At 45.3% G+C, this 21,841-nt stretch overlaps 1 protein-coding gene across 1 annotated transcript in view; it reads right to left on the bottom strand.

Annotated features, from left to right (window-relative positions):
- LOC129343111 (protein argonaute-1) overlaps positions 1-21,841 on the bottom strand; it is a 63,105-nt gene that overhangs the window by 35,475 nt on the left and 5,789 nt on the right. The window contains exon 2 of the mRNA XM_054999128.1: positions 1,579-1,768. The gene's annotated coding sequence lies outside the window, so the exon portion shown is untranslated. The remainder of the gene's footprint in view (positions 1-1,578; positions 1,769-21,841) is intronic.

The following is a 21,841-nucleotide window of genomic DNA, read 5'->3' as shown; positions in this document are numbered from 1 at the left end:
CAACTTTATTGGGTGCCCCAAGCACACTATAATGCCCATACTAGTATTATGGGAGAGGGAGGAAAAAGCTCCCTCTATCCAGTTTCTCTTTCCCATGCATAATTCTATAAGCTTCTATCATCCCCCATCATCTTTTTCCTAAACAGAAAAGCCACAAACAATATCAGAAAGGCGAACCTTTCACACAGTATGCCCCTACTACTCTACTCTGCTTTCATGCCCAGCCCCCCACCTTTCTCACACACACACACACTTTTGACTAAGCTCTTTGGGTGGGGGACCCTGTGCTCTACCATACAGCAGTGGCTCAGATTAAAAAATACTTTAGTCTCTAAACACCTTCAGCCCTGACCTGGATGGCCCAGGCTAGCCCCATCTCATCAGATCTTAGAACCTAAGCAGAGTTTGGCCCTGGTTAGTACTTGGATGGGAGACCACCAAGGAAATCCAGGGCTGCTTTGCAGAGGCAGACAATGGCAAACCACCTCTTGCCTTGAAAGCCCTACAAGGTAGTTGTAAGTCAGCAGTGACTTGATAGCACCTTCTGGCAAGCAGCTGCTGGAAAAGGACTCAAGCACAACAACACCATACCAAATCTAGAACCGAGGAACATCATGAAGACTAAATATGTTTTTGAAAAGGCTTATTTGCATTTTGTACTGCTGATCACACTGGGGTGTACCCAATCATCTGCAGACTTGGCAGGGCAGCTGTATACTACTCTCCCCCTTCTGCTGCAGCCTAACGAACCCTGCCCCATTTTGTTCTAGGTGTTAATGGATCACAGAAGAGGCATGTGCAGTAGGAGCGGGGAGGAACCGGCAGAAATTGCTTCCCGGCCTTCTTGTACAAAGCAACTCCATTCTGATGGAGGAACAGCATAGCTGGATACACCTTACTTGTATTGCAATGCAAGTTTCTAGCTCTCACAATGGCAATTTAAAAAAAAAGATAGTAGGAAAAGCATTTAAGCAATGCCTCCTGAAACACCAGAAGCCAGCGGGGTGGCTGAATTAAGATTTCTAACTATTGGGGACAGACCATCCATGTCAACCTCTATCACTAACAGCAACAGAATGATGCAAAGGTTTTTTTTTAAAAAAAACCTATGCCAATTTGCTGAGTTTGAACACATTCAGCTTGCAATTTGCATTCTTCCAGAATACAGCCCTGACCCTCTGAAGCTTAGGACTAAATGAAGAGCAGAGTTTAAAACAGCAGTACAGTTGCCCGAAGATGAAGGACAGCTATTTTAAAAGTCTGGGAGAGCAGCCAAGATCACACAGCTGCTGTAAGCTGAACACTGATGGAGCCCAAAAAGCCCAGTTATCTCCTGACCCCCTGTGCACGAGGGTGGACACAATACCCAGCGTGGGTGGGGAAGGAAGGAAGTGAGAGGGATGCATAGGAGGGCCCTTCTCTGCCAGGAGCTTTCAGGCAAGCTCTACCCACTGCAAGTCCAAGCAAGGAAGCAATGCAGGAACAGCTGTGCTCGGAAAGAAGGATCCTAAAAATCAGTTAAGGGGGTGGGAATGATGGACAGGAGAAGAAATGGCCAAAGGCTAATACTTGCCTTACCTGTTGACCCTGCGTGGGCACTTGTCCGGCTTGATGTCCACTTCATAGTGATAGACGTCAATCTTAGGGATGTCCACTTCAAAGTAGTTGGCCAAGAGTTTGATGGGCTTCCCAACGGTTCCTATCCCGGGCCGGCGAGGAGCTTGGAACACCTGCTGCAGAGGGGGCAGATAAGTGCCCGCAGCAGCTGCTGAATAATACAAGAGAAGAAAAAAAACGAGGGGGAGAGTTGAAAAACAATGCTCAGCGTTCCTGTACCACCTCTTATGCTAACCTTAAGAGAGGCCAGCAAAATATAAGACAAAATTTTGAGGACAGGAATGAAAATTGGAACATCAAAGGGTGGTTTCTCTTTTCCCTGTGCCATTTTATATATGCTGCATGTTTACGTGAAGGCGCATGAATACATGAAGCTGCCTTCTACCAGGTCAGCATTGTCTGGCTGCAGCTCTTCGAGATCTACATCATTTTCTACCCAACACTCTCAACTGGAGTTGCCAGGGCTTGAACCTGAGACCTCCTGCATGCAAAAGCAAAGGCTCTCCCATTGAACTACAGCCCCTTTGAAGTTGCCTTATACTCTAAGCCAGACCTTCGGTTTTTCATGGTCAATCTTGTCTACTCTGACAGCTGCTCTCCATGATCTCCATCAAATAAAGGTCTTTCCAACACCCTGGGCTTGACATACCAGGCCCTGAACTTCAGACCTTTCTGTCTGCAAAGCAGATGCTCTCCTGCTGAGCCACAACCTGGCCCCAGGAACACATTTACTTATTTAAAATATTTTTATCCTGCTTTTCCACAATACTTAAGGCAATGTGAAGACACCTTATACAAAATCAGACCCTTGGATTATCAAGATCAGCTTTTGCCTGCTTTGGCTGACAGCAACTCTCCAGGGTCTCAGGCAAGGATCTTTCGTATCACCATCTACCTGATCCCTTTAACTGGAGATGGGATGGGGGACTTTCCACATGCAAAGCAGGTGCTCAGAAGGCATACCGTGTGTGTGAAGTCCTGCTCAGTGCTATGTAAGTTCCTCTATCTAGCAAATAACTCTGGGAGGGGCCATGGCACAGCGGCAGTGCACCTGCTTTGCATGCAGAAGGTCCCAGGTTCAATCTCCAGCATCTCCTGTTAAAAGGACCAGGTAGGAGATGATGTGAAAAATCTCTGCTTAGTATCATGAAGAGTTGATGCTAGACAATACTGAACTTGATGGACCAATGGTGTGATTCGGTATCATTGTTTATTTAACAAAATTTATACCCCACCTTTCTGCCAACAAAGCGGCTAACAAATTAAAACACGCATACTAAAATTACTTACTAACACCATTAAAATCAACCCAAATATATCATTAAAGTTAAAAATAGAGCTTTAAAATGAAATAGAACAAAAATTAGAACATTTAACACAATTAAAACATTCTGCATGAAGGAGGGATCACAGAGGGTACGCCAAGTGAAACAAAAAAGTCTTTGCCCGTTGCAGGAAGATGGCAAAAAAAGGGGACAGATAAATCTCCCTAGGGAGAGAGTTACAGAGTTTTGGTCCTACAACATAAAAGGCCCTCTCTCTAAGGCAGCTTCATGTGTGTTCAGCTCTTTATAACTCACAGGAATAAACGAAGCTGCACATGCTGAAAAGAGAGGCAGAAGTCTGACCAAAGAAGAAACACCAGGTACCTGGGACTTGGTCCCAAATGCCATTATACCAGTGTCACTCTTTTTTACTCGGGAAAAAAATCTCACTGTAGCCGTGATGAAATGGTTGAAAAACAACAAATTGAAACTGAAGCCAGACAAGGCTAAAGTGATGCTTGCTGGAAAGGCAGAGATCTTGAAGAATACTGTATTCCCCACTTTTGACGGAGTTCATCTGACCCTTTCAGACTCAGTCAAGAACCTAGGAGTTATACTGGATACAGTGCTACTACTAGAAAAACAAGTTAAGGCAGTGGCAAAAAATGCTTTCTACAACTTCACTCAAGCCTGGAAGATGGCTTCTTATCTCGACATGGCTGACCTAGCCACCTGGATCCATGCTATGGTAACATCAAGGTTTGACTATTGTACTATACATACATCTCCCATCTAACTTAACTAGGAGGCTCCAATTAGTGCAAAATGCTGCAGCTCGACTGTTATCAGGAGTGAGCAGGAGCATGAACATCACTCCCATCCCACAGTCACTCCATTGGCTACCTATCAGTTACCGTGCTCTGTTCAAGATATTAGTTATCACATACAAAGCTCTGCACGGCTTTGGTCCAGCATACCTACTGGACCGCCTCCCTCCCTATGTCCCTCCACAGCAGCTTCGCTCATCTGAACAGGGTCTTCTGCAGGTGCCAGGCTGCACATGGGCAAAATCAACAACAGCCTGTACATGGGCTTTCTCTGTGGTGTCCCCTACCCTGTGGAATGACCTGCCTGAGGAGGTCAGGAGACTCCCCATTCTCCTGGCTGTCTGCAAAAAATGCAAAACTGAATTATTCAAAGAAGTTTTTTACTCAAATGGGACTGTATTGTAAGGATGGGGTCTCAGATGCTTCACTAATGAGTTAGGGACCATAGACTTCACCATTATGTTGCCTTACATATTATCTGTTGCTTTAAATATGTACTCCTATGTACTACCTGTGCTTCATGTTGTCTAATGTCCAATTGATTACGTTCCGTTTCAGTATTTCTTCTACTCTGTATTGGATTTTTGCTAATGCTATGTCTTTTAAAGCTTCTATCTATTTACCCTGTGGCATTGTTTATGGAAATGTCCTTGATACTGTATGGAAATGTACTTGATACTGATTGTACTAATCTCACACTGTGTAATCTGTCTTGTCTCAGTGAGAAAGGCGGACTATAAATTTATTTGCATAAATAAATAAATGCAACCTCCTATTAAGCACTCTTTCCTCAGATTTACAAATTGTTCTCTCTTGAAGTTTTATTTTCCCTGTATCATCTGTACCATAAAGTTGCTTTTTTTTACCATAAGCAATATGCAACCTGAATGTATTTTGTTATCTTTGTTGCAACTCATGTGCAACCCTGTTTCTACTGTTTATATATAAAAAAGAGAATTTAATGAACACTCATGAAGTAACCTCAGACTGAATCAGACCATTGGTCCACAAGTCTACTCTGACTTGCAGTGGCTCTCCAGGATCTTCCCTATCACCTGCTACATGATCCTTTTAACTGGAGATGCTGGGGATTGAACCTGAGACCTTCTGTGTATATAACACAGATGTTCTACTGCTCAGACACAGCCATTCCCCTTAACAGGAACACTTATAGCTGTCTTATACTGAGTCTGCCAATCTTGTCTTCTATTACTGGCAACGGCTTCTGCAGGGTCTCACCTCATCCTGTTGCATTTGGAGACAGTGCTAAAGTTGGTAAAAGGAAGATGAATGGCCAATCCAGTGAGAAACAGCGGCGTAAGCTACTTGAGCCAAAGGAGTCCTACAAGACTAACCAATTTTATTGTAGCATAAGCTTTCGAGAATCAAGTTCTCTTCGTCAGATGCATGATACAAACTGGTCAAATACAGAAGAGGAGGGTGGAGATGGGAGAGAAGGGGACATATATCAAAAAAGGTGCTACTGGACTCTTTCTGATTTTGCTACTACAGACTAACACGGCTAACTCCTCTGGAAGGAGTCCTACAGCTTTCTTGAGGCCCAGCAGAAGACATCTGGGTAAAATCTGCAGCCAACACCTGTGGCTGATGACCTCACTGGCCTTTTTAAGCTACCCACCTCCAACTTATCCTGGCAGAATGCTATCCCACTGGAATCTTTCCTTGAATGCCTTGTGCTGCCCACTGGACATCCGGCATCTACGGCCATTCCCCAGCCTAACTCTCAAGGGGCCTCCTAGCTGCACTCCAAAACAGCGGCCAAAATTTTCACACAATCTGCACTGGGGAACAGCAAGACAGAAAGGCTTGTTCCGCCGGAGGCCCTAAAAATAGCCTGAAAGAGGCCCGTCAAATGGGAAAGCTGCGCTTTGGGAGACAATGCCGTGCACCTTGACAGTTTGCAGAGCACGGCAGCAGCAGGAGGGAGCTCTTATTTAGCAAGATCTGAAGGCAAAAAGGCTCCACAGAAAACCCCACAATGGAATTTCTCCTAAATAAAGAGAACTGGCAGGATTCACAGCTGAATTTTGAGGTGCCTGACGCAGGCGTTTGCTTTTGAAACTAGGATTCAAAACCCAGTTCCATCAAAAGGTTCCTGGCACTGGAAACTCCCACTGGAGTTCTAAAGGGGTTGCACCCTGCCTGTAGCTCCAGCCAAAAGTTAAAAAACAAGGCTTACAACCACCACCCCTCCGTCTTCAAGTTTGCAAAAAGCCTTTTCACAGTGCACATATTCATGGCATCCCCAAACCAGAAACCAAGCCAAGGCTTGCACTCAAGCAGCAGAACCAACAGACCATTTATGCAATCTATAGAAGTCTGCACATCTTCAGAAAGCAACAGAGGCAGTCAGCACCAAGAATGGTGCCTGTCTCAGGGAGACAGGGAGGATGTTTCTAGGTGCTCCCGGCAGCCCTTTCTCATGTCCCCAGAGAAAGACACGGGCGTTCCTCTGCCCTCATTTGCAGAGGGCAGGGCAAAGCAGCCCAGGAGCTCCAAGTCCATGTGGCAGAAGCCGGCACCTGCATGGCTGAGGTTGCCTGGAGATTCACCAGAAACGCTGTGCCTCTGTGTGTTGCCTTCCAGAACAGCTGCAGAAACTCCCCAGTTCAGTGTTTTCTTCCCAGCAAGACAAAGTATTGGCCAGGTCTGGACAATCCTGTATAAAGTTGCTCTAAGGTTCTTTTGGGTCTCCTCCCCCCCCCCCATCCTAAATCCACTTTCCCCTCAAACTTCAGTCCAAACACATGACTTCTCCTTCATCCAGCTCCTCTCCCTCAAATCCTTCAAACCTCTCCAGCCCTGTCACCCTTTTGCTTAGGGTTGCCAACTCTGGCTTGGAAAATTTCTGGAGATCTTGGGGTGGAACCTGGGGTGGGCAGAATTTGGGAAAGGGAGGGACATCAGCAAGGTATAAATTCATAGTGTCAATTCTCCAAAGCAAGCCATGTTCTCCAGGGACTGATCTCCATTGTCTGGAGATCACTTGTAATTTCAAACTCTCTCCGAACTAAATCTTTAAGGACTGGATCCCTGCCTCTCTCCCTCCACAAAATGCTGTTCCTGGGGGATGGGGGGAAAGGGGTCTGCAGCAGGAAGGGGGAATCTGTGGGAACTGCCAGTTTTGTCTGGATCCTTCCCTATGGCTGTGGAAAACGGCACATCCTAAACTAGATGGACTTCCTCCCTTCTCTCATATTAAGGGGTGCAGAATGTATTTTTACCACTCCACTCATAATACAATCCTGTGCAAAATTACTTCAGTCTAAATCCACTCAAATTAACTGAGTTAGATTGGAGTAACTCAACATAGGACTGCACTGTAAATAATCCAATAAGGCCAGTTTCCTCGGGACAAAGAGATTGTGTCCATCTTCAGAGGCATCCTTTTCCGTATTCACATTTCCAGAAGGGACTCCTGGATTAATCCAACGGCACACATGAAAACTGATCTCGACAGATCAATGTTGGTCCACTCTGACTGACAGTAGATCTCCAGGGAGTCATTCACATCACTTGCGGAGATTCCAGAGACCAAATTTGCAGCCTTCTGGATGCTACGCAGATACTCTACCACTGAGAAACAGCCCTTCCAAAGGCTAAGTAAATCTGCAGATGGGTATGGGATGGCTAAGTATACCCTCAGATAAGGTTCACATGCCACAGCCTCCTTGCCTGGCATTGGCCATCCTTTCTTAGTTTTAGCTCTCAGACCATTTCAGAGAATTAACAGCAGGTCACAGACAAAATTGCGCTTAAGGATTTCCTGTCACAAACTTATGATCTGGCCTTGAATGAATTACTTTCCCTTCGTATTAAGGTGGGAGGGGGCAGGAATGCAGACTCGAGGGTCACTGTTTTGGGGGAGGGGGGCAGTGGCCACCACTGGTTTCTAGTTTCTAGTGGGTGGGGTTGATACCAAGCAGAATTCCCAGACCAAGACAGTTCATGCTGGTAGTCTACCCCCTAAGGCTTGATGTACACAGGAGAGCAGAAGGAAGCATTACAATCTTGAAAGGAAAGAGGATTGTACCATTCCAGACTATGGGGCCTCCTTTTTGAATGCTTCCTGCTCATAAAAAGAGTTCTTTGCGCAAAGCTATCCAACGCATCCTCTCCTAGTTATGCTGGTTTTCTAAACGCAAGGAGATTGCAGGCAGAGCATTTCCTTTCTAAAATTCTATTACCAACGTAACAATCTGAAAAGCCAGTCTCTGTATCATTGCCCCAAGCCTCTGCCACCTCATTCTACCATGTTAGAGCCAGATTTGAGAAAAGGGAGGGAACCCAAGCAGAAAAAAATTCTCTGATGCTTTTCCTTAGAAAGGAAAAAAAATATACTAGTTGTAGACTCGAGGAGTATCTCGCCTATCTCCTGCTTATAGGGAAGCCCAGGCGGTAATTGGTCCAACCCCCAATCAATCGCATCACCTCCCACCCTGACCTCTCCACCTTCGGCCTTCCCCGGTGACCGGAATCTGGAGCCTGTTTCCTTCTAAGGTCAGCCAGAGGTCAGGGCTCATCGACAAAAGACGGTTCCTCACCTCCCAGACTGCCATTGTCAACCCTCCCCCCCCCCATCCTATCCAACATTACTCAAATCAAGGCTGCAACCTAAGCTAAAAGCCTCAGTGAAGGCTCAAAGTCAACAGAAGGGAGGGGGGAAACAGATGATCAAACAAAGGTTCTTTTTTGTGGTGGTTGGAAGCTGTGTGCAGGCAAGGAGAGAGATTGCATTAAAATGACATTTTAAAGTTTCAAATGACACAATGGTCTTTACTGGCAAGGTGTTGGGTGGCGGTTAAAGGCAGGCAGGCTGTCCACCGGCGGAAACTAAACCCAGCTCTGTCCTTTAGTAACAGTTTGTAAGCACACAGAAACTCACTCTCTGACTGGGGAGGAAATGGATGTCCAAAGTAAGCCCACCTCAACCACCCAGATCTCCCACCACCATCATACATCAGGCAATTAAGGAGCCTTAACTAGGGTCTGGAACAATGCCTGAATTGGCAAACTACCACAGGCGATTAGTTAGCAAAACTAAAGCAGTATTGTGAAGTGCCTCTTGTTTCAGCTAGGATTTGGCAACGTCTAGTTGTCAACCTGTTGATGTGGTGTAGTGGTTGGAGTGTCTGACTAGAGGAGCCTGGGAAGACCGGGGTTGAATCCCTCACTCAACCATGGAAGCAGGGCCCACCACTCACCGTCAGCCGAGCTTACTCTCACAAGGTTGTTGTTGTGAGGATTAAGTGGAAGAGGGGGGTACAATTTGAAAAGTCACTTTGGGTGCCTGATTAGAAAGAAAAGTGGGATATATATTTTAAAAAGAAAATAAACACATTTGCATGAACACTGTTTGCAATTTTTTAACTCCCAAATTTCTTTTTAGAAAACAGACATGCCCCTGCAAACATGGTGGTTCCACTGAGAGCAGAACCACAAGTGACAAAAGGCACAGATTGGACACTTGTCTGCTTCCCTCAAGTTTTGATGGGAAATGTAGGCATCCTGGTCTCGCAGCTTCGCTCTCTGACTGCTGTCCAATGGACTTTTCAACTGTCACTTGTCCAACATTCCGCCAAGCTGCCTACATTTCCCATCAAAACTTGGGGGAAGCAGACAAGTGTCCAATCTGTGTCTTTTGTCACTTGTGGTTCTGCTCTGAGTTTGCAGAAACCTATATCCTAGCCCTGAATAGGGCTGATGTTTCTGATCTACACAGAGGCTGTCCTTGGCTGTTAGCTATAAGAATTCAGTTGCTTCTGGGGAAATTGCTACCCTTGTCCTAAAGACTTAGGGAGCCTTCTTATAACAGATTGAATCCTCCAACTCCGCAGAAGTTTCAGAGATCACTGAGAACCCATTCCATCCCCAGGGATGCAACTGCACTGAAAGGCAACTAGGCACCAGTCTCACCAAGTAATCCAACAGCAATAGTGCTTGCATGGCTTGGGATAAGAGGATTCTCCAACTTTCCCTATGAGCTGTGCTCTGCCCCCTTCCCACCCCCTGCAACAACAGAGGGCATTGAGGGCAAAATACTGGGCAGGAATCTCACCGACATTCCTGGTTCATTTTGGTACTGTCTGTTTGTATCCTTGCAAAGAACAGTAAACAAGCTGGCATTCTCTATAAAACATTTACAAAAGTGTGTAGAAGAGAATCAGTAGTGTAATTAGAGAGAGGTGATGGAGAAGCAAAAATGAGACTCAGAAACTATGGGATATAGCCAATGGTCAGGGAGTTTCGGAGGCTGTGGTCGCCATTAGGTGAGTCTGGGGGGGGAGTGGGAAAGGAGGCATTGTGGGAACTGTGTAGAGAGAGAACTGGTGAGATAAAAGGCAAGGAAGCAGAGCTAGAAGCACTGGAGAAATGAAAAAATAGAACCAAGGCAGCAAGAGACGGGAGTTAGAGCAAACAAGCAGGGTCAAGTAGAGCCAGTGTAAGGAGAGGGGCTGACAGGGGAGGAAAGAAAAGGGTTCCCCTTCTCTTGCCAGTCCTGAGTCCCTCCCCACACTTGTACCACCGTAGTAGTAAGCTGGTTGGTCCCTATGAAAGTAACAGAAGTAGTACAACTGGGCCAGTCACAGACAAGCATGAGGACTATCCCAGGTCTGCAGTAAACTCTTGTTTTAACATTAGTCAAAATGCCCTAAAAATTGGCCAAATGCTTCATATGGGACGCAATGTTGAAAGCAACGGAGGTTAAAGGAAACTGGGGGGGGGGGGGGGAATCAGCCTACTATACAGTCAAGCCCTTGAGAGCTTAGACAAATCCCAGAGTGTGAGATCTGGTAAGGTGGGGTGGGATTTCCCTTACCAGAACTGTTGCTGCCTGCTGTGATTCCTCCTCCAGTTTGCCTGTCATTTAATACATCCCACCCCGGCAGCTCGTCTATGTCCCCAGGTGCATTGCTTGGTTGATCAAAAGGAGCCAGGCTTGAATTCAGCCTGCGGGAAGTTCACACTGATAAGTGGCCATTTTCTTCACCTCAATATTCAAGTGTGGGTGGCTTTACTAGTGGGGAAGGGGGGGCAGGGGGAGGAACTGGACTGCACCAGCTCAAATATCTGCTTATCTTAATTCCAGGGGGAACAGCCAAGCCTGTGGCATCAGAACATGACAGGAGTTTCCAGGGTATCTTAAATTACTAGCACATTTTTAAAAAACCTGCATCTGAAAGAACAAAAAAAAATACCCTCTTGTGGACCAGTTTGTGGCTTTTTTAAGACTAGAAGCCATTTTTCCATAAGTGTGCAGAGTTATCCTATGCTAGATGTTACATCCACATGAACACAGAAGCACACACAAAAATTGTGAACAGTGCAGTGAAAAGGCTATAAAAACTAAGAGGCAGCACCTGGTGTGCAAAGCCTAAAGGTGTAAAAGAACAGCAACCAGTTGACATTGCTAGTACTTTCTTCCAGAAAGCAGAGACGGAAACAAGGGGGTCTGCTATTTTGCACTTGATTCTCACCAACATGGAAGAACTAGTTGATGAGGTGAAAGTAGCAGACACCCTGGGTAGTAGTGACCGTGTAATTTTGGAGTTTAAAATCTTGGGTAAGGGAAAAGCTGAACATAGTCAGACATTTTAGAAAAGCTAATTTTAACAAGCTCAAAGTCATGCTAGGGAGAATCCCTTGGTCAGGGAGAAAAGAGTTCAAGATGGGTGGGAATTTCTTAAAAGTGATATATTGAAGGCACAATCACAAACTATTCCAATGATAAAGAAAAAAGGGAAGTACCTAAAAAAGCCAGGGTGGTTCCATAAACAGCTTTCTAAAGAACTGAAAATTTAAAAAGACATAGTTAAGAAACAGAACGAGGCTGTATAACCAAGGATGAATATAAACAACTTGCCAGTGCTTGTAGAAAGAGTTAGAAAGACTAAAGCTCAACACAACAAAAAAAGGGTTCTTTGGTTATGTTCAGAGCAGAGAAAAGGATAAGGAAGTGTTAGGCCCACTGCAGGGAAAGGAAAGTGAAATTTTAACAGGTGATAAAGAGAGGGCAGAACTGCTCAATTCCTACTTTGTCTCAGTCTTCACTTGCAAGGGGAACTGTGCTCTCCCTGACAAAATGGGAACACACGAGAAAGAAATGGAATCGCAGCCTAGGATAGACGTTGGGGTGGTACATCAACACCTAACTACTTTAAATGAAATCAAGTCCTCAGGACCAGATGAATTGCGCTCTAAGGTACTAAAGGAACTTGCTGATGTAATTGCAGAGCCTCTGTCTATCATCTTTGAGAATTCTTGGCGCACAGGTGAGGTGCCAGAAGACTGGAGGTGGGCAAATGTTGTCTCCATCTTCAAGAAGGGGGATAAGGAGGAGCCAAGTAATTATTGACCATTCAACTTGACATCCATACCTGGAAAGGTCCTGGATCAAATAGTCAATCCTTGAGGATTTAGAAAGGACAACTGTGATTGCAAAGAGTCAGCATGGGTTCCTCAAGAACAAGTCATGTTAGACTAACCTTATCTCCTTTTTTGAGAGAGTGACTTATGTTGGTGGATCAGGGGAATGCTGTGGGCATAGTTTATTTTGATTCGCTAAGGCTTTTGATAGGTTCCACGTAATATTCTGGTTGACAAATTGATAACATGTGATTTGGATCCTATTGCTGTTAGATGGATTTGTAACTGGTACTCAAAGAGTGCTTATAAATGGTTCCTCATCTTCTTGGAGAGGAGTGACAAGTGGAGTGCCTTCAAGGATCTGTCCTGGGCCGTGTGTTGTTCAACATCGTTATAAATGACTTGGATGAAGGAGTAGAGGGGATACTCATTAAATTTGCAAATGATACTAAATTGGGAGGAAATTGCAAACACAGTAGGAGACAGAAGCAAGATTCAAGGTGATCTTGACAGGCTGGAAAACTGAGCCAAAACTAACAAAATGAATTTCAACAAAGACAAATGTAAAGTTCTGCATTTGGGTAGGAAAAATCAAAGGCACACTTACAGGATGGGGGAAGACCTGTCCTGGCAGCAGTACACGTGAAAAGGATCTAAGGGTCTTAGTAGGTCATATGCTGAACATGAATCAGCAATGTGATGCTGTAGCTAAAAAGGCAAATGCAGTTTTACGCTGTACCAACAGAAATACAGCATCCAGATCACGTGAGATGATGGTATCGCTTTACTCTACTTTGGTTAGACCTCATTTGGAGTACTGTGTACAGTTTTGGGCACCACAGTTTAAGAAGGATGTTGACAAGCTGGAACATGTCCAAAGGAGAGCAACGATGACGGTGAGGGGTCTGGAGACCAAGTTTTATGAGAAACGTTTGAAGGAGCTGGGTATGTTTAGCCTGGAGAGGAGGCGACTGAGAGGTGATAGGATAGTATTTGAAGGGCTGTCACAAAGAGGATGGAGCAGAGTTGTTTTCTCATGCCCCAGTGGGTTGGACTAAAAACTACGGGTTAAAATTAAAGCAAAAGAGTTTTTGGCTAAACATTAGGAAGCACTTCCTGACAGTTCGAGCGGTTCCTCAGTAGAACAGGCTTCCTCGGGAGGTGATGGGCTCACCTTCCTTGGAGGTATTTAAGAAGAGACTAGATGGTCATCTGACAGCTATGATGATTCTCTGACTTAATACAAATGTACGCAGGTCAAGAGAGGGAGTGCACGAAGAGATCAGCTGGTGCTTGGCTCTCGTGGCCTTTTCTTATATGCCCAGGGTAATGCTGATTGCCACTTGGGGGTCAGGAAGGAACTTTCCTCCAAACTAGATTGACCAGGGATCCTGGAGGTCTTTTGCCTTCCTCTGGGCATAGAGCAGGAATCAATGGGAGAGGTGCAGGGGGCGGGGGGGGATAGCTGTGAATTTCCTGCACTGTGCAAGAGGCTGGACTAGATGATCCTGGGATCCCTTCCAACTATATGTTTCTATAACTTAATAGTAATTCTTAATGCTATGTTAACATCTGTAATGCAGTAGAAACCTGTGGTCCCATTAGTCCCAACCTGAGTAGTATCAAATCTGCTGATCAACTGGAGTTCCAATAAGAGTACATTCCCAGCAAGAACTGAAGTCTTCTGTTTTCAAAGGGCATTTCCCCTCCCTGCTCTGCATGCAGACAGCTATACAGTATCCCCCAAAATTCCACCCCCCTCATAGCAAGATTTCCCTCGAGAGATTCCCAGAGAGCCTGATTTGTCTGTCGATGGCCCAGCTGGGCAAGGCTGAAAGGACTACATGTGCCCTCAGGACTACCAGAGCTTTTATCCATCTGAGACGGCTAACCCTTTCCCCCCCCCACCCCACCCCCGCCAACTGCTACCATCTGGCCACCCTCCCCCCAAAAGCCTGCTTGGGTGCAAGTCGTGATTCACAAATCTGCCACGCACGAAACCTCCATTAAAGGGGAAGGGCATTCTTTTTCTCCAGGCAGTTGACAACATTGCACCTGCAGCAGACATTGTGTAGTTTTCATGCCTGTGAAAGTTTTAGGCTGTTTCATTGCATTGTTTTTATTGTATGTATACAATAGAAATTATTTTCTAATTTTTTTATTTTAGTTTTATTGCATTGTTTATTGCAGGAAATATATAGGTTTTGTTGCATTTAAAATTATGTGATTCACCTGGAGTCTCAAGTGAACAAATAAAAGAACAATTCGATTCCATCTTGCTCACCTCTACTTGCCCTAAACTGTCTGTAACGTGACTGTAACCAAACTGAAAAGCATCAACTAGCAGATAATGGGAATCTCAGAAAATGCACATAAGCCACCATTGCCAAGGGCCAACTGGCAAACTAATAAAATCATGAAGTGGTCTTGGAAAATAAAAAAAACTACACACACAACACACTGCTTATTTGTATAAGCCATACTGGCTCAAAATTTATTTAATTATTAATTTACTTTATTTATGCCCCTTTTTTCTTCCCAGTGGGTACCCAGAGGGGCTTACATCATTCTCCTCTCCTCCATTTTAACTTCACAACAACCCTTGGAGGTAGGTTATGCTGAGTGTGTGTGACTGGCCAAAGGTTACCCAGTGAGTTTCCATGCAAGAGTGGGGATTCAAACTTGGGTCTCCCAGCTCTTAGCCCAACATCTATAACCCCTAAAAACGCTACACAAAATATGCAATGTCTACCCACTTTAGTACAGTTCTGGGAATTATGTAAAGACAAACTAAGAAGGCTTTTAAAATAGGGGATTATATGTCAAAGGAGGCTTGCCTAAGATATCTATGTCTGATATGGACTTGTCTGTTCTGTCTATTTCAATTTTTGTACGCCACCTTGGGTCCATTTGGAGAACAGTGGGTGATAAATCATGAAAATAAAGTCTGACTGCCTCCTTCTTCCCGACTATGTGGACCCACCAGAAGGAATTCCAGTGTCAGCAAGCTGACCACTAGACCAGAGTTACTATTATTTAAGTACATTTTCGCCATTAACAAACTAGTTCATAAAGCAGAGCCAGACGGCAACAGCTCTGCCCTTGAGGAAACCTTCTCTTCCCCAAACAGGCAGGCAGGCACTCAACTTTCGTCCCTCCTTCTAGAAGTCAGCTTCCTTTACAGTCCCAGGAGCAGAGCAGGTGGAAACAGCTATGCCCTTGAGGAAACTCTCACCACAAACAGGCAGACAGGAGCTCAACTTCCTTTGACTTCATGATGGGTTATTCTGACTTTGATGTGACTGCTACATTTACTAACTGGAGCCATAACAACACCTTCTCCTGATAACAAACAAGGGCTCTTCATTCAGTGACTGGTGTTACCAATCATTGCTCATAATTTGCTGGCTATAAAAGGAGAGTAAAGATAGAGGGGCTTCCTGCGCATGTGCAGAGGCAGGCAGGCCTCCCCCAAAGCAAAGTACCCAGCCAGGCCTCTCACTGCCTGCCTCATAAGGGAGCCAGAGGGCAAATGAAGTATTCAACAACACTCTTGTTCAAGAATTCATGAATCTCTTATTAAGACAGGTAGGTCTAATAACACATGCAATTAATACATATGCAGTTCATACATCACTATATGTGAACTGCTTGTTGATATCACAAGAATAATACATATGCTCATAACAGAGTCCCCGCCTGAGGACCCGGGAGTGTACAGGCAGATGAAAATCAACCAGGTAAGTTTTAAAGTTGTTATTGGAGAATTTCACAAGTAAATGTTCCTTTTTCTTCCGTTTTCTCTCTCTGTAGGCAAAGAAGAATCCGAGGTGTAGATGGCAAACACCAATACAGAACAAGCCCGGAATCACAGCCGGCAAAACTTCTCTTTACTTTTCAGTTCTTCGTTATAAGACTTCCTCAGGGGCATTTACCTTATGATGTTACTTCTCAGATTCGCCTGCTACATCACCCATTGCGACGTGGAAAATCCTACATAGGATTCATGAATTCTTGAACAAGAGTGTTGTTGAATACTTCATTTGCCCTCTGGCTATCTATTATTCTTGACTTCAGTCCTTACTGAGGGCAGCCAAGTTTTTTGTTGCCTCATAAGGGAGGCATGGTGCGCCTCAACAGGCCTGCCCATTCCGCATGAAGAGATCCTTAGTGGCCTCCTCTCCAGGCATTCAGCCCTCTTTCTGGAAGGCATACTGGAAGTGAGGGAAGTGATGTGCCTACTGGGAGTAAGGGAAGACTGAGCTTAGAGGCCGGTATCGGTTTCATTTTTATCCCACCTACAATCCTTGCGGCATTCAATCAGGCAAAAACAAACATAAATGGAAGATTTTGGGGTTTTGTTATTATTCCAGAAGCCATACGGCCATGTACCACAGCAAAACCATCGTAAGAGCAGCCCTGCTGGATCCGACTAGTGGTCCATGAAGTCCAGTATCCTGTTCCACAAACAGGGCCTAGAAGCCAAGGCCTTCCCCTGATGTTGCTTCCTGGCACAGGTATTCAGAGGTTCCCTTTACTCACTGTGCCTAATAGACCTTTTCCTCCTCCATAAACTTGCCTAAGTTCCTTTTAAAGCTATCTACACTTGTGGCCATTGCTACCTTCACAGGCAGCAAATTCCATGATTTAATTACGGATTGAAACAAGGGGTTCTGGGGGACTGTCAAAAGAATTTAATTTCACCTCAGTAGCAGGACAGGGAGAGAAGAGAAACCAAGCACTCTTTCTACAGGGAGGCTCTTTGTCCTGTTTAAAGGCAAAGGGTGGGGACTGGTGGGATCACGCCCAGTTTCACCTAAGGAACTTCTCTAGTCTTCCTCGGCAAACTTTAGCTGAACTACCTGTGAAGCCAGGGGGAAGGACGCCTTTTCAATTACCCTTCTTAGCTTTAGATTACTATCAAGAAATGAAACCAAAAAGCTTCCTTTAGGGGAAAGAAATTAAAACGTGCGCTCTCTCATCTCCAGCGCTGGTGTGAACAGCTAAGCTCTCTCTCTTTTATTTTAAACAGGATATTTAGGAGCAAGGTTATCTCCTCCCACGTGTCCCGACACAAAGCCTACCCCAAGGCACCTCCCAGACACCCTGATAATTGTGTGGGTCTCTCCTCCCAGGGTGCATAAGGAGCACACTGCACAGAAGAATCATAAGGGACAGGCCTGGAGACTCAAATGGTCCTCTCTTCTCAAACGCCCAGGCGGGGAGCAGCCTACGCCAGAGTTCCTGCCGCGTCACTGCACATGTTTGCAGGACGAAAATGAATGGACAAAGCGCAGCTGTGGGCTGGAGAGAGACAATGCAGGCCAAACTCTCACAGACTCCCTCGGGGCTCATGCTTTTCATTACATCTTCCTTTCTGTATTCCCCCCCCCCCCAAAATCCCTCTCACCCACCAGCAATCCAGATCAACTTGAGGATTAGCTACTGCAGAAAAGTAACCACAACAAAAACTTTTTCCAAGAAATCTCACCAGATTGAGAAACAGCAACGCTGCTTTTTTTAAAAAAAACTAAATAAAACCAGAGTGGGGGGAAAAACAACAGTGAAGTTTTATAAAACTCTGCCAAACTGCCACAGAGTTTTAAAGCACACAAATACACATTAAGTCAGGCTTTCGGACTGTCGCCAAGTTTTCTCTCTCTCCAAGGCTTCACAGATTAATTAATGAAGTCAAGGAATCAATGCCCAGATTAAAAGTGGTTACCCATAAGTGGCACAACAAGGGGCTGGCTAGCTGAACAGCAGCTGAACGGCGCACGAGAACATAAAAGAGTGACCACAGCCCCAGCATGGCAGCTGGCAAAATGGTACCCAAACATTAGCTACACCACTGCTCCGGAGTCTCTCTCTGTCTTCCCATACCCTGTTATTTTCCCATGCCTCTGCAACTTCTACACAAGAGACCCACCACCACCTCGGGGATTGTTCAGCCAAATTTCACCCTGCCATGGAACCGGTACCCACAGCAGTATCGGGAGGCGTGTGTCCAGTTCTCCTGCCACCCAGATTGCAACACATACTGAAAGCATCCAAATCTGGATCAGGTCACAGACATTCTGGATTTCCCCCTCCCAACAAAAAAGGGGGGGCTCTCCTGGTTCATTAACATTCAGAACTATGTACACTTGGCATTACAAAAAAATTAAATTCTGCAACTGGATAACCCAGCTTCCAAGTCAAAATGAGCTGCGTGACATGCCTGACTTATGTACATTGGCCTTCTCTTATTGTGCATAGCTTATTCTGATTTTGCTAGTGACGAACACAGAGAGGTGGGGAGGCAAATTTCCAGGATTGGGATGGAATATTAAAGGGTCGTCCCCCTCCCAACCCAGCGATTAGTAAATGAAATAAATGATGCTCAATAAGCGATTGTGTCAGTGGGCCCAATTTGCATAATTTATGCACATTACAGAATTCTGCTGATCTGACAAAGAATGGGGGGGGGGGTTTGCATCCTGGAAAAATCTTACTTGCACATTTCTAGCTGAGGAGACATCACCCACCACACTTTTTGAAACATATTTAATACGTTTTGATTACACACTTCCTCCAAGGACCTCAGCGGGGTGTGTGTCATTCTCCCTTCCTCCAAGTTTATCCTCACAACAACCCCGTGAGGTAGGTTAGGCTGAGAGAGAGACTGACCTAAGGTGACTCAGCAAGTTACCAGAGCAGAATAGGGGTTTGAACCCCACCCTGGACTTACACATGCATAAATCCTCATTCTGCCATGGAAACATGCTGGGTGACCTTGAGACAGTCATAAACTCCACCTAACCTACCTCACAGGGTTGTTGAGAGGATAAAAGAAGAGACTGTTGTAATCCCTACAAGTTGGGTCTGTAATAGGGAGAAAGGCAAGCTATAAATGAAATAAATAAAGATGAGCTTCCTTGAGGGCAGCTAGGTTGCAAATGAAGCTAACAGGATATAAGAACTCAGGTGTCCTACCACAGAATATGTATATTGCAGTGTGATCTGGGACAAGCCTCTTTCCCCTACCAAGGCCTCAGTGATCTATCTATAAATCGTGGAGTGGGGGGAGAGAATAGCCCAACAGAATGGAGGTTATAAGGAAATATCAGCAACCACAGGGTAGGTTATCAGGTAAAACTAAGAATTCCCTTTGCATCCTTCCTGCACATCAGGTGCCAGACACACAAGGAAACAGCAGGTTACAGGACATACCAAAGTGCCTGCATCTACAAAAACATGGGGCACCAAGATGAGACAGCCAGGGAAAAGGAGCCCCACCCCCACCCCACCCCTTTATCCAAGATCTGTCCCAATTCTGCCTGGTGACAAGGGGGTGCCGCCTTTCCCCACATACCTTCACTCACCATGGCAAAGTTGCATTAAATCTCCACTTTGTCATGCAAATGAACATGCCTCACAGAGGGGCACAAGGAGGGGAGACTGGGGAGGGGATGCGGGGGGGGGGAGGGCCCATTTTTCAGTTGGAGCACAAAGCAGTCAAGTGAGTGGTACACCCGGACTGCATTTGTAAAAGCAGCAGAACTCAAAGAGAAATGACAGAAGGCCCGAGCTGTAATGACAGACAGTGTATCCCAGAACAGACTTGTATGAATAACTCTGGCCTCCTCCCACCTGCTTTAACAAGCACCTTTTTATGGGGAGCAGGCATGGGGAGAAGTCGAGGCTGGCTCTTCTGTTTTTTGATACACCCACCCCAAACAAAGGGCTGGTCTCAACAGCTGTCAGCTAGCTCTAGATCAACAGGTGCCTGATCGAAGTTGCCCCACCACTTTAGAAAAGCATAAAATTAATGTGTCTCTTTAGGTCCTTGTGCCCCAAACAAAGTGCATGAAGAGTGAGGGCGGGGGGGGGGGGGGGATGTTCCAGGACAACAGATACCCAACAGTTTATTTTCACAGCAGGGGTTGGACGGATAAACTGCAACTCTCCCCCACCCAACCCTTTCCTTACACACATACTCCTGCTGCTTCCATAAATTTAAGGAGGGGGGTGCAAGGAGAAAAGTAATTTCAGTGGGATCTCAAAGTGAGGACGATGGGGGAAGATGGCCCACCCTACACACCATCCTTTTACAAAAGACAGCAAAGCGTGTCTATGGGGAACACATGCCATTAATCACCAGAGCCTGAGAACTGGCCCACACAAAAGGTGCAAAGACCAAGTTTCCCATCCATAGTTGGGTCCCCCGCCCCCCCAGCGCTAGTAGAAAACAAAATGCTAACCCCCTTCATCAAAGGCTTGCAAATGAGGGCTGGAAAATTTACATTCCCAACCAAGCACCAGCATCCAATGCTGAAATGACAAAATCCATTTTTTAAACATACACTTGCCGGTCCTTCTCAGAAATGGGAAGGACAAAATTCCTAGGCACCCATGTTGAAGTTACAGAAGTCCAGGCAGACACATCTAGGTTTTTCAGCCCTTCATAAAAATAGTTCATTAAACAGAGACAAAAAGTTTTACTATGGTCTCACAATGAAAAAAGGCAATTCCAAAAGCTTGCCCAATGGTCAGAAATGACTGGGGATGATCAGGTGTGGTGCAGTGGCGAACGCGTCGGACTAGGATCTGTGATCTCCACTCGGCCATGGGAGCTCACCGGGTGACCATGGGCCAGTCGTACACCATCAGACTAACCTACCTCATAGGGTTGTTGTGAGGAGAAAATGGAGAGGAGAACAAAGTAAGTCACTTTGGGTCCCCACTGGGGGAAAAAGCAAGATGTAAATAAGTAAGTGATTCTCACCAGAAGCACCTAGCAGAATCAATTACTTATCCATACAAGTGCCTCCTTCTCCATTACATTTTTTGCTTGGGAGAATCACCACCAGATAGCTTTCCAGCTTATTTTTTTTCCTTCCCCCATTTATGGCCTTCATAGATTAACATGAAATAACTTTAGAGGGCCAGAGAACAGTTTGGAATTGTTTTTATAAAGAATAATTTATGAAATGCCAACTGCTTAAAATTTAGCATTTTAACAGCAACTTTCCTTTGCTTAAAGGGCACAACAAAAGGCTAAACAGCACAGCTAACTTTGCTTTCAACATCTGCAAAATTCAACAGGTTTTTTTAAAGTACTAAATGTGGGCAACTGAATATTGAGTAATGAAGTTACTCTCCCAACGCTTAAAATATTGAGCAATATTTGTTTCTGCCAAAGAGCCAGTGTGGTATAGTGATTAGAGTGTTGGTCTAGGATCTGGGAGACACAAGTTCGAATCCCCCCTCTGCCATGGAAGCTTGCTGGGTGACCTTGGGCCAGTCATACACACTCAGCCTAACCCACCTCACAATGGTGTTGCTGTGACAAAGGGAGGGAGGGAGAACAGTGTTGAAGCTCTTTTGAGTTCCCCCTTGGAGAGAAAAGTGGGGCATAAATATGTTAATGAATTAACTAATCTGAATGCAGCCACATCATGGCCAGCAAAGAGCAGATGTCTGAAAACAATTCAAAGCATTTTAAGCATTAGCTACCCCAGACTTCTTGTGGTGGGGACCAGATATACACTTTTTTTTCTTTAAAGGGCTTAAAGAAAATAGCAGCAGCAAACACAGATCTCTGAGAAGAGATTTTCTCTCTTACACAGAAGGGAAGATCTCTTCTCAGATGGGAACCAGCACCTTCTGAAACTGCCTGGCAGCAAACAGGCCACAGCAGGCACCCTCTTAAAAGAGGCCTGCTCTGCTGCGTAAGGGGACTGCCTCTTCTGATCACATCTG

The sequence above is a fragment of the Eublepharis macularius genome, chromosome 15 (assembly GCF_028583425.1).
Source record: "Eublepharis macularius isolate TG4126 chromosome 15, MPM_Emac_v1.0, whole genome shotgun sequence".
Classification (NCBI taxonomy): Eukaryota; Metazoa; Chordata; class Lepidosauria; order Squamata; family Eublepharidae; genus Eublepharis; species Eublepharis macularius.
This window is presented reverse-complemented; position numbering and strand designations above follow the sequence as displayed.